A 13,230-nucleotide genomic window follows, 5' to 3' on the forward strand; every position below is an offset into this window, starting at 1 on the left:
GCCTATGGTCACATCACTCTGAAAGCACCCAATCTCGTCTGATCTTGGAGGCTAAGAAGAGTCGGGCCTGGTTAGTACCTGGATGGGAGACCACCTGGGATTACCAGTTATTGTAGGCTTCTTTTTATGTTGTTGGCGTTGATTCGTTTTTTTTTTTTTTTGCTTGTTTCCCAAGGTGACCATCTTGGCATTTGTCAAGAGGGTTGAGAGTGCCCAAAGAGATCGCTTACAGCAGCATCACCCTGAAAGAGCCCTATCTCTTCTCTTTTCTGAGGCTAAGAAGGGTTGGGCCTAGTTAGTACCTGGATGGGAGATGGCGTTGGAATACCAGGTGCCGTATTCTTCTTTTTATGTTGTTGACATTGACCTGTTTTTTTTTCACTTGTTTCCCAAGGTGACCATCTTGGCATTTGTCAAGAGGGTTGAGAGTGCCCGAAGAGATCACCTACGGCCCCATCACCCTGAAAGCGCCCAATCTCGTCTGATCTCGGATGCTAAACAGTGTCGGGCCTGGTTAGTACCTGGATGGGAGACCGCCTGGGAATACCAGGTGCCATAGGCTTCTGTTTTTTTTGTTTTTTTATTTAGTAGTATGCGACATACAATGCAAAGGCAACTTCACAGAATGTGTGATACAAATAGTTACAAACAAACGATCATATTGCATGGATATCAGAGCCAATGGTAAGAAGTCTGAGGAGAATAGCACGTGTACAGCTTTGCGGTCATATCAAGATGAGATTAAAGCTCCATCTCGTTGGGATCCTCTACCACTTAAAATATTATTGATACTAGCCCTGCTACCCTCGAAGAGTTTAGATATCCATAGATAGGGGAAGAGTATTGTGTAGTAGTCAAATGGGGTCGGAACATACCATTTTCTTTTCCCTTTTTTGAGTTAAGAAGGGAAATAGTAGAACTGAAAGGAGGGAGAAGGGGAAAGAGAAGATTGGGGAAGGAAATGGCAGAAAAGGAAAAGAAGGGGTAAGGGGGTGTCGTGGGTAGAGTGGATAGTGTGGGGTCCCCTCCCAGGGAGCAAGAGACGCCCTCGGCTCACCAGCTCATCAGCTGTCCAACGTTTGGAACAGCGATCTCCAACGATCACCATGAGCTTACTATGTCTCGCGGAGGTATTCTTCCGAAAAGCGAAACTGGGTCCAGTAGAACCATCTGTTCCCATGCTCCTCCGTTTTATCCCTCATTGTGGCAGTCAGGTCTTCCATTCGTTCAATATCATTTACCCTTGCGAACCACTGGGTCACCATTGGAGCAGATTGCTCTTTCCACTGACTTGGGATGCAGGCCCTAGCTGCATTGAGGAGATGTTTAAGTAAGGACTTATGATAACGCTTTCTCGACATAGGAGTTAGATTGAGAAGAACTGCTGCGGGATCATTGGCTAAGGAAATGTCTGTGAACTTGTGGATGAGTCTCAGGACAGGCTGCCAGAATGTTTGTAATTTAGGGCATTCCCAGAAAATGTGGAGAATGGTGCCAGTCTGTTGCCCACAGCGACAGCAGCGGTCAGATTGACCAGGGAATATTTTGGCCAACACCACCGGTGTACGATACCAGCGTGTGATCAGCTTATATGAGATCTCCTGATATTTACTGCAGAGTGACGACTTATGGGCGAAAAAGAGTATTCTGTCCTTCTGTGGTTTGGAGAATGTAGTTTGTAAGTCCCTTTTCCATTTAGCTAGGAAGGGTGGATCCGTGGAGGATTGTGCGTCTGTCAGGATTTGGTAGGACCTAGAGAGGGAACCACGAATTGGGCCATCATCCAGGCAAAGTTCCTCGAAGGGGTGGAATTGTCTAGAGAAGAACGAATGGTTAGGTAGTGATCCGAGGAAATGGATTAGCTGTCTACCTCTCCAGCTATCCAATGCAACAGGTACTTGCTCTAGCAGTATGGTCCCCACGGGAATCAAGCCCGTGGGTCCAAGAAATAGGGCTGCTCTCAGAAGCCCTTTCGGGGCTTGCCTGGTAAAGGCCTGGTCAGACAGGCCCGGAGGGAATCTAGGATGTCCAATAATTGGGGTCATAGGAGAAGGGAAGTTAGTCAGGTGGGAAAGGTGAAAAAAACTATCCATCTCGGCGAGCGAGGGGCCAATTAACGGGTGAGTAGTCACACAGGGCTCCAATGGCCTCCCCGCCCAAGGCAGACCAGCCAGTGGAACCCGTGCCATCTCCTGCTCTAGCTTGACCCATAGCTTCAGTTCCCCATGCCGGCGTCTTATCACATATGGTCCCCCATCGGATAGTGTCCGCTGTGTACTGCGCATGCGCAGTACACAGCAACACAGATTCCGAAAATTGCGGAGCATGAACGGCGCCTGCGCACTGAGTCCAGGTTCTATCCCCACTATCCAAGTGGACATAGAGTAAGAATATAAAAGAGGCGAGCGCAGCGAGGCCGAGCCCGAAGCGTGGCGAGCAAAGCTCGCCTGCGAGGGACCCTCTAATATTCACAACCCTATGTCCGCTTGGATGGTGGGGCTACCACCTCCACTCACCGCGCAGGCGCCGTTTAACTTCGGAGATTTTCCGAAGCTTCGTCTGCTCCGTACTGCGTATGCGCAGTACGGCGCGGACACTATATCATGGCCGGACAGTATATGGCAGAACACCGGCACCAGTCAACCACCAGTGTCATGTGCGTCGCTGTGTAATATAGAGCAGGGTCCGGGAAGCCAATACCTCCCCGCAATTTCGGTCGCAATAGCATTGTCCTACCAATACGCTTATGTTTTCCGCGCCAGAGGAACTTGATAAAGATTGAGCGAACCGCATGAAAGAAAGTCTGGGGTATTTTGATAGGTAAGGCTTGTAGTAGATACAGAAGTCGTGGCATCGCGTTCATCTTCAACACATTACAGCGTCCGAACCATGACAGAGCTAGTGGGTCCCATCTTTTAAGGTCCGCTGTAAGCCCATAGGCTTCTTTTTATGTTGTTTTTTGCTTGTTTCTCAAGGCGACCATCTTGGCGTTTGTCAAGAGGGTTGGGCGTGTCTTGAAAAGAACGCTTACGGCCACATCAACCTGAAAGCACCCGATGTCGTCTGATTTCAGAGGCTAAGCAGCGTCAGGCCTGGTTAGTACCTGGATGGGACACTCCCTGGGAAGACCAGGTGCCATAGAAGGATCTGGTCTGGTCTGGTTATTGTCTTTTTTTTTTTTTATTCTTTATTTACGGATTGCAGGTAATACAGAGACAAACTTTAAAAGACATAGATCCCTCAGTTTTCCAGGTTAACAAAAATACATAGTTAATACTTCGTGGGGGACCGGGGGAAACCTAACAACTTATGTCAGCAGCAGCCCCAGCCGTGGCTAGGCCACCACATTATCCCACTCTAATGATCTGGCACCCCAGTGTCTACTTATAAACCAGGGCAGTCCGCGGGGCGATCCCCCTCAAGGCCCAGATTGAGGGGCCTCTAACATCGGTCACCTTCATTCTATTGGTCAAAGAGCTCAGCCGGGACCACCCCGAGGGCCGCCAACCCCTGGCTGGGAAATCGAGGGAACAAAACGAAAAGATCCTTGCAATCACCATGTATTTTAATTATACTTGGGAGTTAGGGGGTAGGGAAAGAGGGGGGAGCAAATGGGCAGGAGAAGGGGATGGGGGGCTCCAAGACAACCAACGACAACCAACGAGCAGTGTGCTCTTCCTCCCTGTCGCCTAACGCTGATGTGAGCTGTTCCATACGGTAGATGTCGCAAACTCTTGCAAACCAGTGAGACACCAGTGGAGCGGCCTGCTGTTTCCACATGCTAGGTATACATGCCCTGGCCCCACTCAGAAGATGTTTTAAGAGAGATTTATGGTACTTCTTGCTCGAGAGTGGGGTCAGATTGAGGAAGATCGCAGCTGGGTTGTTCTGGAGATCAATAGCCGTGAGGTCATAAATGATATTGAGAACCTGTCTCCAGAAATGGGCCAGTTGAGGGCATTCCCAGAAGATATGTAGTAACGTGCCGGCTTGTTCACCGCATCTCCAGCACAAAGGGCTGTGACCGGGAAACATAGCCGCCAGGACAGTGGGGGTCCTGTACCATCGGGTCAAAATTTTATAAGCTATTTCCTGGTATTTACTACATAGGGATGACTTGTGCGCAAAAAGAAGCGCGCGGTTCTTCTGGTCTGGCGAGAGCCGGACATGCAGGTCTCGCTCCCATTTTTCCACGAACACCAGGTTACCCTGGGAGAGTTGGTCAAGTAGGATGCGATATGACAGGGAAGGAGACCCTCGGGTCGGTCCCTCTCCTGAGCATACCTCCTCAAACGATGTTAGGGGTCTGCGGAATTCACCACTGTTTGGCAAAGATTTCAAGAAGTGGGAGAGTTGGGCAAGCTTCCACTGTCCCAGGGCAGTGGTTGCTAACGCCTCGTACATAGTGGAGACCGCTGTCCACGTCCTAGGGCCAAGAAAAGAAGAGGCCCGCACAAGGTCCCGGTCAGGGTCGAGGCGGAAAGACTTTTCCGTCATGCCGGGTTCAAAGCGTGGGTGTCCAATAATAGGAGTCATGGGCGAAGGGAAACTGGGCACGCCCATCAGGGTAAAATATCTGTCTAGCTCTTGTAACATTGGCTCAATGAGTGGGTGTGCCTGCGTCGCTCCCGACCAGCCCGGTCCACTCCAGGGCAAACCTGGAAATGGTACGGATTCACGCTCCAGACGAACCCACAGCTTATCCTTCAGGTGTCTGCACCAGTCAACTACTCTGTTCATGTGCACCGCCGTATAGTACCATGCCGAATCTGGGAGCCCAATCCCTCCCTTGTCTTTTGATCTGAGCAGTAATGTTCGGCTGAGTCTTGGAGGCCTGCCCTGCCATACGTATCGAATAAAGATGGAGCGCATGGCTTTAAAAAATGATTGGGGGATTTTTATCGGTAAGGCTTGTAATAGGTACAAGAGTCTGGGCATTACATTCATTTTGAGCACATTGCATCTCCCAAACCAAGAGGTCGCCAACTTTGACCACCTCTCTAGATCTACGGCAACATTTTTTAGAAGCGGCTGGAAATTCAATTGGAAAATCAGATGTGGGTCCTGGGGAACCTTGGTACCCAGATATTGTATAGCCCCAGTTGCCCAACGAAAGGGAAAATTAGTGCTTAGACTCGTCTGGGCGTTGGTAGACAGGGAGACGTTGAGTGCTTCCGATTTCTGTAAGATAATTTTAAAATTTGACAGGGTGCCATATCGTCTTATTTCCGCTAAGAGATTCGGCAATGTAATGTGAGGCTCCGAGACATAGAACAAGAGGTCATCTGCAAAGGCTGCGACCTTATGGTGGTGTGAGGGGGTGTCCAGTCCCTTGATGTCTATATTCTGCCTGATGTGGTGCAGCAAGGGTTCAAGTGATAGGACAAACAAAAGGGGGGACAACGGGCATCCCTGCCTCGTTCCATTGCCAATAGTGAAACGCGACGAGGCAAACCCATTGACCCTAACCATCGCCGTCGGTGACGAGTAAAGAGCTGTAACCCATGAAAGCATGGGGGGGTACACCCAAGCTTCGCAGGGTGGCTAGCAAAAAAGGCCAGCTCACCCTGTCAAACGCTTTTTCTGCGTCCACAGAGAGCAACATAATCGGTAGTTTAAGGCGTCTGGCGCGTTCTATAACATTGATTGTCCTGGTAGTGTTGTCTCGGGCTTCCCTGTTACGAATAAACCCCACCTGATCCAGAGGTATCAGGCGTTGGAGAATGGGCGCCAACCGCTCCGCCAGTATCTTAGTGAAGAGCTTAAGGTCGCTGTTTAATAAGGAGATGGGCCTGTAGTTCGCACAGAGAAGCGGATCCTTCTCCGGCTTGAGTATGACCGAGATGCTTGCCTGCAACAGCTCCGGTGGAAAGGTCTGGCCCTCCAATAGGGCGTTAAAAGCTGACACAAACGGCGTGGACAACAGGGAGAGGAAGGCCTTATAATAAGGGACCGTAAACCCATCTGGGCCTGGTGCCTTGCCCTTGGGTGAGTCTCTTAACGCTGCCGACAATTCCTCCGGGGAGATAGGTTGCGAGAGAAGCTCTATCTCTTCCTGTGTCAGCGACGGGAGGTTTGCCGAAGCTAGGTACTCGTCAATGGCCGCTGTGCCGGCCTGGAGGGCGTCTCCTGAGTCCCGGGGGTGCAAGTTATAAAGGGCTTCATAGAAAGATCGGAAACACTCCGCTATCTCCCGTGAATCATGAAGCTTGGCACCCGAAGGGGAGGTTATGGTTGGAATGAAGGACGCGTTGCGTTGGGCACGCAGGGAGTTCGCTAGGGACCTACTACACCTGTCTCCATATTCATAATACGTCCTGCGGACCCACATGAGTCTGGTTCTAGCCTGAAAGAGAGAGAAATCTCTGATTTGTTCTCTAAGATCTCTCACCTCCACCTCCAGCGCAGCAGTCGGCTGGGATTTGTGTCGTTGTTCACACGCATGCAACTTGGCAATAAGTTTGGAGAGAGCCTCAGTTTTGGCCACTTTGAGTCTATGACCATGTTTAATAAGAATGCCCCTAATGTAGCATTTATGAGCCGCCCATAACATGAGGGGGTTGGAAACAGAATCACGGTTATGATCAAAGTAACTTTCTAATTCCCTAAGCAGGTCTGCGTGGGTCTCAGGGTCCTTCAGGAGAGACTCGTTCAGTCTCCACCAGGACTGACCACGCGACTCCTGTTGTAGCTTCAGCATCAAAGAAATCGGGGCATGGTCAGACAGGGCTATGTGGCCTATCTGAGCGTCTGTGACCGCCGGGATAGCATTGTGGGTGACTAAAAACATATCTATACGTGAGTAAGAACCATGAGCGGTGAAAAAGAATGTATAGTCCCTATCCTGTGGGTGAAGCGTACGCCACACATCGATCAGTCGGTGGGAGTGTAGCAGGTCTCTTATGTGTGAACGCGTTCTCGCAGAAATCGCAGAGGTGCCCGATGATGAGTCTCTGCGGGGGTCCAAGGTGAGGTTAAAGTCCCCCCCAACGATCAAAGTACCCTCCGAGAATGCAGCCAGGGCATCCAAGCATGCTTCTAAGGCCGGCAGCTGGTCCACATTCGGCATGTATAGGTTGGCAAGAGTAAAAGTTTGCGAGTGGAGAGTTCCCTTAATGAAGAGATATCTCCCTTCACTATCGGCTTGGACAGCTAACAGGCGCCACGGCAAGTTTTTAGCAAGAAGAACACACACTCCTCTCGATTTGGAAGTAGGGGACGTGCTGTGGTGGGCCAGGGGGAAGTGCTTACTATAAAGCCGTGGTATTTGGTCTGTCCTGAAATGGGTCTCCTGGAGGAAAACTATTTGGGGCTTCATCCGCCACAATTCTGTTAGGCAGCTGGACCTTTTTTCAGGTACATTCAGCCCTTTCACATTCCAGGAAACCAGCTTCAGGGCCATGACGGCAGTGGTACCCGGCCGGCGGTCTCCACCAGAGTCAGTAGTAGATATAGAGTTCAAGCACAGAGGAAGAGGAGGAGAAAAAGGAAAAGCAGTAACGAAGCGGAGAAGGTCCGGAGTTAGTAGGGAGGAGGAGGGTAGGAGGGGTGGGGATAGATCGGGGAATTGCTAAAGCTCCTATCGGAGAGAACCTGCCGGTTAGGGCAGAGGGGCCTAGTGGGGGAAGAGGTAAGGCACTGCAGAGGGAGGAACTCATCGGTGCAGTACCCCTCCAGCATCCCATGGTCCATGCAGTCGCAATCGGGCATGCACGGAGCTTCTTTGGCATCTTAACTACGACATCAAACGCATTATAGAACATCACTGCAGCAGGTATCGGGCAGTTAACAACAGTAGAACAGTGCATAATTAGACCAACATATTAAACTTTTCAACACAGAGTATAGATAACTTTATACCACCCAGGCACCCGCCCCCCCCCCCCCCAAAAAAAAAAATGGAAAAAAGGGGGGGGGGAGGAGAGGGGGAGGGAGCGGGAACGCCGCCCAGGGGCACCCGGGGGGCACCACCAGGCAGTCCAAAAACACAAAGAGCGCCGAGACTAGGGCAAGTGTAGATAAACAGTAACGAGAATGGTGAACAGTACCGCCAATAACTCAGGGCTTCGTCCAGGAAGTGCAGTGTCCAACTCTGTTCTTCCAATGTCCTTCCTCTCCCCTAGCGGGGGCGCTGGGAACAATGGCCCGTGGCATGGTAAACAACACAAAGCTGGATACTCCAGCCGTCTATGTTGGTAGAGAAAAAGAAAACAAAAAAAAAAAGGGTATAACACAGGAATAATGGAAAATTACTGTACTCTCTCAGGGTTCACGATCTTGAGGGGCCTGCGATCTCTGACGTTGGGATCGATGGTGGCGTCTCACTCTCTGTGGCCTGGTTGAGGGGTTGTTCGTCGGGGCCACTGCTCCCTGGGGGACAACAGGAGCCAACCAGTCGGGGACCTGAATCGAGGGCAGGCCCAAAGCCTCCAGAAAGGACGGGACCTCCGAAGGGTGTCGTAGCGCAAGGGGCCTCCCATTTTTGCGCACTATAAGGTGAAACAGATGGCCCCACTTGTATGGAATCCTCCGTTCAGTTAGGTGTTCCAGAAGGGGTTGCAGACAGCGTCTCATCTGGAAGGTCTTGCGGGATACATCTGGCAGAAGGGTGACTTGGGCCCCGTCAAAATCAATGCTGCCTTTGCGCCACGACGCTTGCAGGACATCCTCCCTAACTGAGTAATTGTGGAGACAGCATAAAACGTCACGTGGCCGGTTCTCTGTGGGGCTCCTGGGGCCCAGGGTCCTGTGGACTCTATCAATGGCTATTACTGTGTCAGCAGCGCGGTCCAGACAGGCGTTAAATATAGCTGTAACTGTGGCTTTGAGGTCTGCCTGGCCAGTGGCTTCGGGCAAGTCTCTGATCCTGATGTTGCGTCTGCGGTTGCGATTCTCAAGGTCATCCACTAGGAGTTGCAACTGTGCCACTCTGTCAGCAAGGGTATCATGTGCGGCTTGCAGGCCAGAAACATCAGTGGTCAGGGAGGTCACATCCGATGCCAGGGTGGTCACCCGCTCGTTCGTAGCCGACACGTCACGTTTGACCCCTGCGATTTCATGTCGCAAGGTCGTTTCAATCCTGGCTGCCATACAGCTAAAGTCTGCTTTAGTGGGAAGGTTTTGGAGTAAAGCTAGGATGGCCTTGTCCCCCAATAATGCCGGTGCTGGTGGCAGCGGTGGGTCCCCCTGTGTGTCTGAGGCGAGAGCAGCCTGGCCATTCGGTCCTGGGATGAGGCTTCCACTGCGGGAGGGTCTCTGGGACAGTTGGGAGTTGTGAGGGAACCAGGGTGGCAGGCCGCTATGGTCCGGGCTGTCAAGCGAGGCCATGGACAGTGAGCGTGGGAGACACGGGGACAAGTCACTAGGCGGGGAGAACGGGGGCATGTCATGTCCCTGCATAGCAGTCTGCTCACCTTCCCTCTGTGCCTGGAGCGCCGGAGGCCGCGGGCGCCATCTTGGCTGGATCCGGCGTGGAGGCCGGAGGCTGCAGCGGGACCAAGTACCTGTCCATGGCAGCAGCGGCGGACCCCGCTCGGCTGGCTGTGTTCCGCCGAAGCGCGGGGATGTCGGCGATGCCGAAATATGCAACCAGACTGTGGTAAAGGGGTGCGGAGGGGTCACGGACCGGGAGCTCCGGAAAAGAGCGTCCTCACTCCTTCATGCCTAGGCCACGCCCCCCTGGTTAGTGTCTTGATTGGGAGATCGCCTGGGAATACTGGATGCCGTAGGCTTCTTTTTATGTTGTTGGCTTTGACCTGTTTTTTTTAGCTTGTTTCCCAAGGTGACCATCTTGGCCTTTGTCAAGAGGCTTCAGAGTGCCCGAAGAGAGTGCCTACGGCCAAATCACCTATATAGTATCTTATATATAATAACTAAAAATATTATTTATTATTATAGATATAGATATATAGTATAGTGAATGCTATTGCGACCGAAATTGCGGGGAGGTATTGGCTTCCCGGACCCTGCTCTATATTACACAGCGACGCACATGACACCGGTGGTTGACTGGTGCTGGTGTTCTGCCATATACTGTCCGGCCATGATATAGTGTCCGCGCCGTACTGCGCATGCGCAGTACGGAGCAGACGAAGCTTCGGAAAATCTCCGAAGCTGACGAAGCTTCGGAAAATCTCCGAAGCTGAACGGTGCCTGCGCGGTGAGTGGAGGTGGTAGCCCCACCATCCAAGCGGACATAGGGTTGTGAATATTAGAGGGCCCCTCGCAGGCGAGCTTCGCTCGCCACGCTTCGGGCGCCACGCTTCGGGCTCGGCCTCGCTGCGCTCGGCTCTTTTATATTCTTACTCTATGTCCACTTGGATAGTGGGGATAGAACCTGGACTCAGTGCGCAGGCGCCGTTCATGCTCGGCAATTTTCGGAATCTGTGTTGCTGTGTACTGCGCATGCGCAGTACACAGCGGACACTATCCGATGGGGGACCATATGTGATAAGACGCCGGCATGGGGAACTGAAGCTATGGGTCAAGCTAGAGCAGGAGATGGCACGGGTTCCACTGGCTGGTCTGCCTTGGGCGGGGAGGCCATTGGAGCCCTGTGTGACTACTCACCCGTTAATTGGCCCCTCGCTCGCCGAGATGGATAGTTTTTTTCACCTTTCCCACCTGACTAACTTCCCTTCTCCTATGACCCCAATTATTGGACATCCTAGATTCCCTCCGGGCCTGTCTGACCAGGCCTTTACCAGGCAAGCCCCGAAAGGGCTTCTGAGAGCAGCCCTATTTCTTGGACCCACGGGCTTGATTCCCACGGGGACCATACTGCTAGAGCAAGTACCTGTTGCATTGGATAGCTGGAGAGCTAGACAGCTAATCCATTTCCTCGGATCACTACCTAACCATTCGTTCTTCTCTAGACAATTCCACCCCTTCGAGGAACTTTGCCTGGATGATGGCCCAATTCGTGGTTCCCTCTCTAGGTCCTACCAAATCCTGACAGACGCACAATCCTCCACGGATCCACCCTTCCTAGCTAAATGGAAAAGGGACTTACAAACTACATTCTCCAAACCACAGAAGGACAGAATACTCTTTTTCGCCCATAAGTCGTCACTCTGCAGTAAATATCAGGAGATCTCATATAAGCTGATCACACGCTGGTATCGTACACCGGTGGTGTTGGCCAAAATATTCCCCGGTCAATCTGACCTCTGCTGTCACTGTGGGCAACAGACTGGCACCATTCTCCACATTTTCTGGGAATGCCCTAAATTACAAACATTCTGGCAGCCTGTCCTGAGACTCATCCACAAGTTCACAGACATTTCCTTAGCCAATGATCCCGCAGCAGTTCTTCTCAATCTAACTCCTATGTCGAGAAAGCGTTATCATAAGTCCTTACTTAAACATCTCCTCAATGCAGCTAGGGCCTGCATCCCAAGTCGTGGAAAGAGCAATCTGCTCCAATGGTGACCCAGTGGTTCGCAAGGGTAAATGATATTGAACGAATGGAAGACCTGACTGCCACAATGAGGGATAAAACGGAGGAGCATGGGAACAGATGGTTCTACTGGACCCAGTTTCGCTTTTCGGAGGAATACCTCCGCGAGACATAGTAAGCTCATGGTGATCGTTGGAGATCGCTGTTCCAAACGTTGGACAGCTGATGAGCTGGTGAGCCGAGGGCGTCTCTTGCTCCCTGGGAGGGGACCCTACCCAGCCGAGGGCGTCTCTTGCTCCCTGGGAGGGGACCCTACCCAGCCGAGGGCGTCTCTTGCTCCCTGGGAGGGGACCCCACCCTATCCACTCTACCCACGACACCCCCTTACCCCTTCTTTTCCTTTTCTGCCATTTCCTTCCCCAATCTTCTCTTTCCCCTTCTCCCTCCTTTCAGTTCTACTATTTCCCTTCTTAACTCAAAAAAGGGAAAAGAAAATGGTATGTTCCGACCCCATTTGACTACTACACAATACTCTTCCCCTATCTATGGATATCTAAACTCTTCGAGGGTAGCAGGGCTAGTATCAATAATATTTTAAGTGGTAGAGGATCCCAACGAGATGGAGCTTTAATCTCATCTTGATATGACCGCAAAGCTGTACACGTGCTATTCTCCTCAGACTTCTTACCATTGGCTCTGATATCCATGCAATATGATCATTTGTTTGTAACTATTTGTATCACACATTCTGTGAAGTTGCCTTTGCATTGTATGTCGCATACTACTAAATAAAAAATAAAAAAAACAGAAGCCTATGGCACCTGGTATTCCCAGGCGGTCGCCCATCCAGGTACTAACCAGGCCCGACACTGTTTAGCATCCGAGATCAGACGAGATTGGGCATTTTCAGGGTGATGGGGCCATAGGTGATCTCTTCGGGCACTCTCAACCCTCTTTACAAATGCCAAGATGGTCACCTTGGGAAACAAGTGAAAAAAAAAACAGGTCAATGTCAACAACATAAAAAGAAGAATACGGCACCTGGTATTCCAACGCCATCTCCCATCCAGGTACTAACTAGGCCCAACCCTTCTTAGCCTCAGAGAAGAGAAGAGATAGGGCTCTTTCAGGGTGATGCTGCTGTAAGCGATCACTTTGGGCACTCTCAACCCTCTTGACAAATGCCAAGATGGTCACCTTGGGAAACAAGCAAAAAAAAGAAAACGAATCAACGCCAACAACATAAAAAGAAGCCTACAATAACTGGTAATCCCAGGTGGTCTCCCATCCAGGTACTAACCAGGCCCGACTCATCTTAGCCTCCAAGATCAGACGAGATTGGGTGCTTTCAGAGTGATGTGGCCATAGGCAATCTCTTCAGGCACTCTCAACCCTCTTGACAAACACCAAGATGGTCACTTTGGGAAATAAGCGAAAAAAAAAACAGGTCAACGCCAACAACATAAAAAGAAGTCTACGACACCTGGTATTCCAAGGCGGTCTCCCATCCAGGTACTAACAAGGCCCGACTCTATTAGCCTCCAACATCAAACGAGATCGGGTGCTTTCAGGGTGATGTGCCCGCAGGCAATCTCTTCAGGCACTTTCAACCCTCTTGACAAACGCCAAGATGGTCACCTTGGGAAACAAGCAAAAAAATATAAATAAGTCGGAAGCTAGAGACAATACGGCCCGAGTCCTCAATTTAATCCATGCGGCGCATGTACAGGGAAGGCCCTTGCTTATGTTGTCAACGGACGCGGAGAAGGCCTTTGACAGGGTGGCCTGGCACTTTATGCAGGCCACCCTGGAACATATAGGTCTTGGCCCCA

The 13,230-nt window shown here is 51.2% G+C and overlaps 4 pseudogenes; 2 read left to right on the forward strand and 2 right to left on the reverse strand.

The window, feature by feature from the left end:
* Positions 1-119, forward strand: LOC143937358 (5S ribosomal RNA; annotated as a pseudogene).
* A 324-nt stretch (positions 120-443) lies between these two features.
* LOC143937310 (5S ribosomal RNA) lies at positions 444-562 on the forward strand (annotated as a pseudogene).
* Positions 563-12,207: 11,645 nt separating this feature from the next.
* LOC143937374 (5S ribosomal RNA) lies at positions 12,208-12,326 on the reverse strand (annotated as a pseudogene).
* Positions 12,327-12,649: 323 nt separating this feature from the next.
* Positions 12,650-12,768, reverse strand: LOC143936296 (5S ribosomal RNA; annotated as a pseudogene).
* Between the last annotated feature and the right edge of the window lie 462 nt (positions 12,769-13,230).

This window comes from Lithobates pipiens, unplaced genomic scaffold (assembly GCF_037356315.1).
Source record: "Lithobates pipiens isolate NorthernLeopardFrog02 unplaced genomic scaffold, aLitPip1_a1.2 Scaffold_28, whole genome shotgun sequence".
Lineage (NCBI taxonomy): Eukaryota > Metazoa > Chordata > Amphibia > Anura > Ranidae > Lithobates > Lithobates pipiens.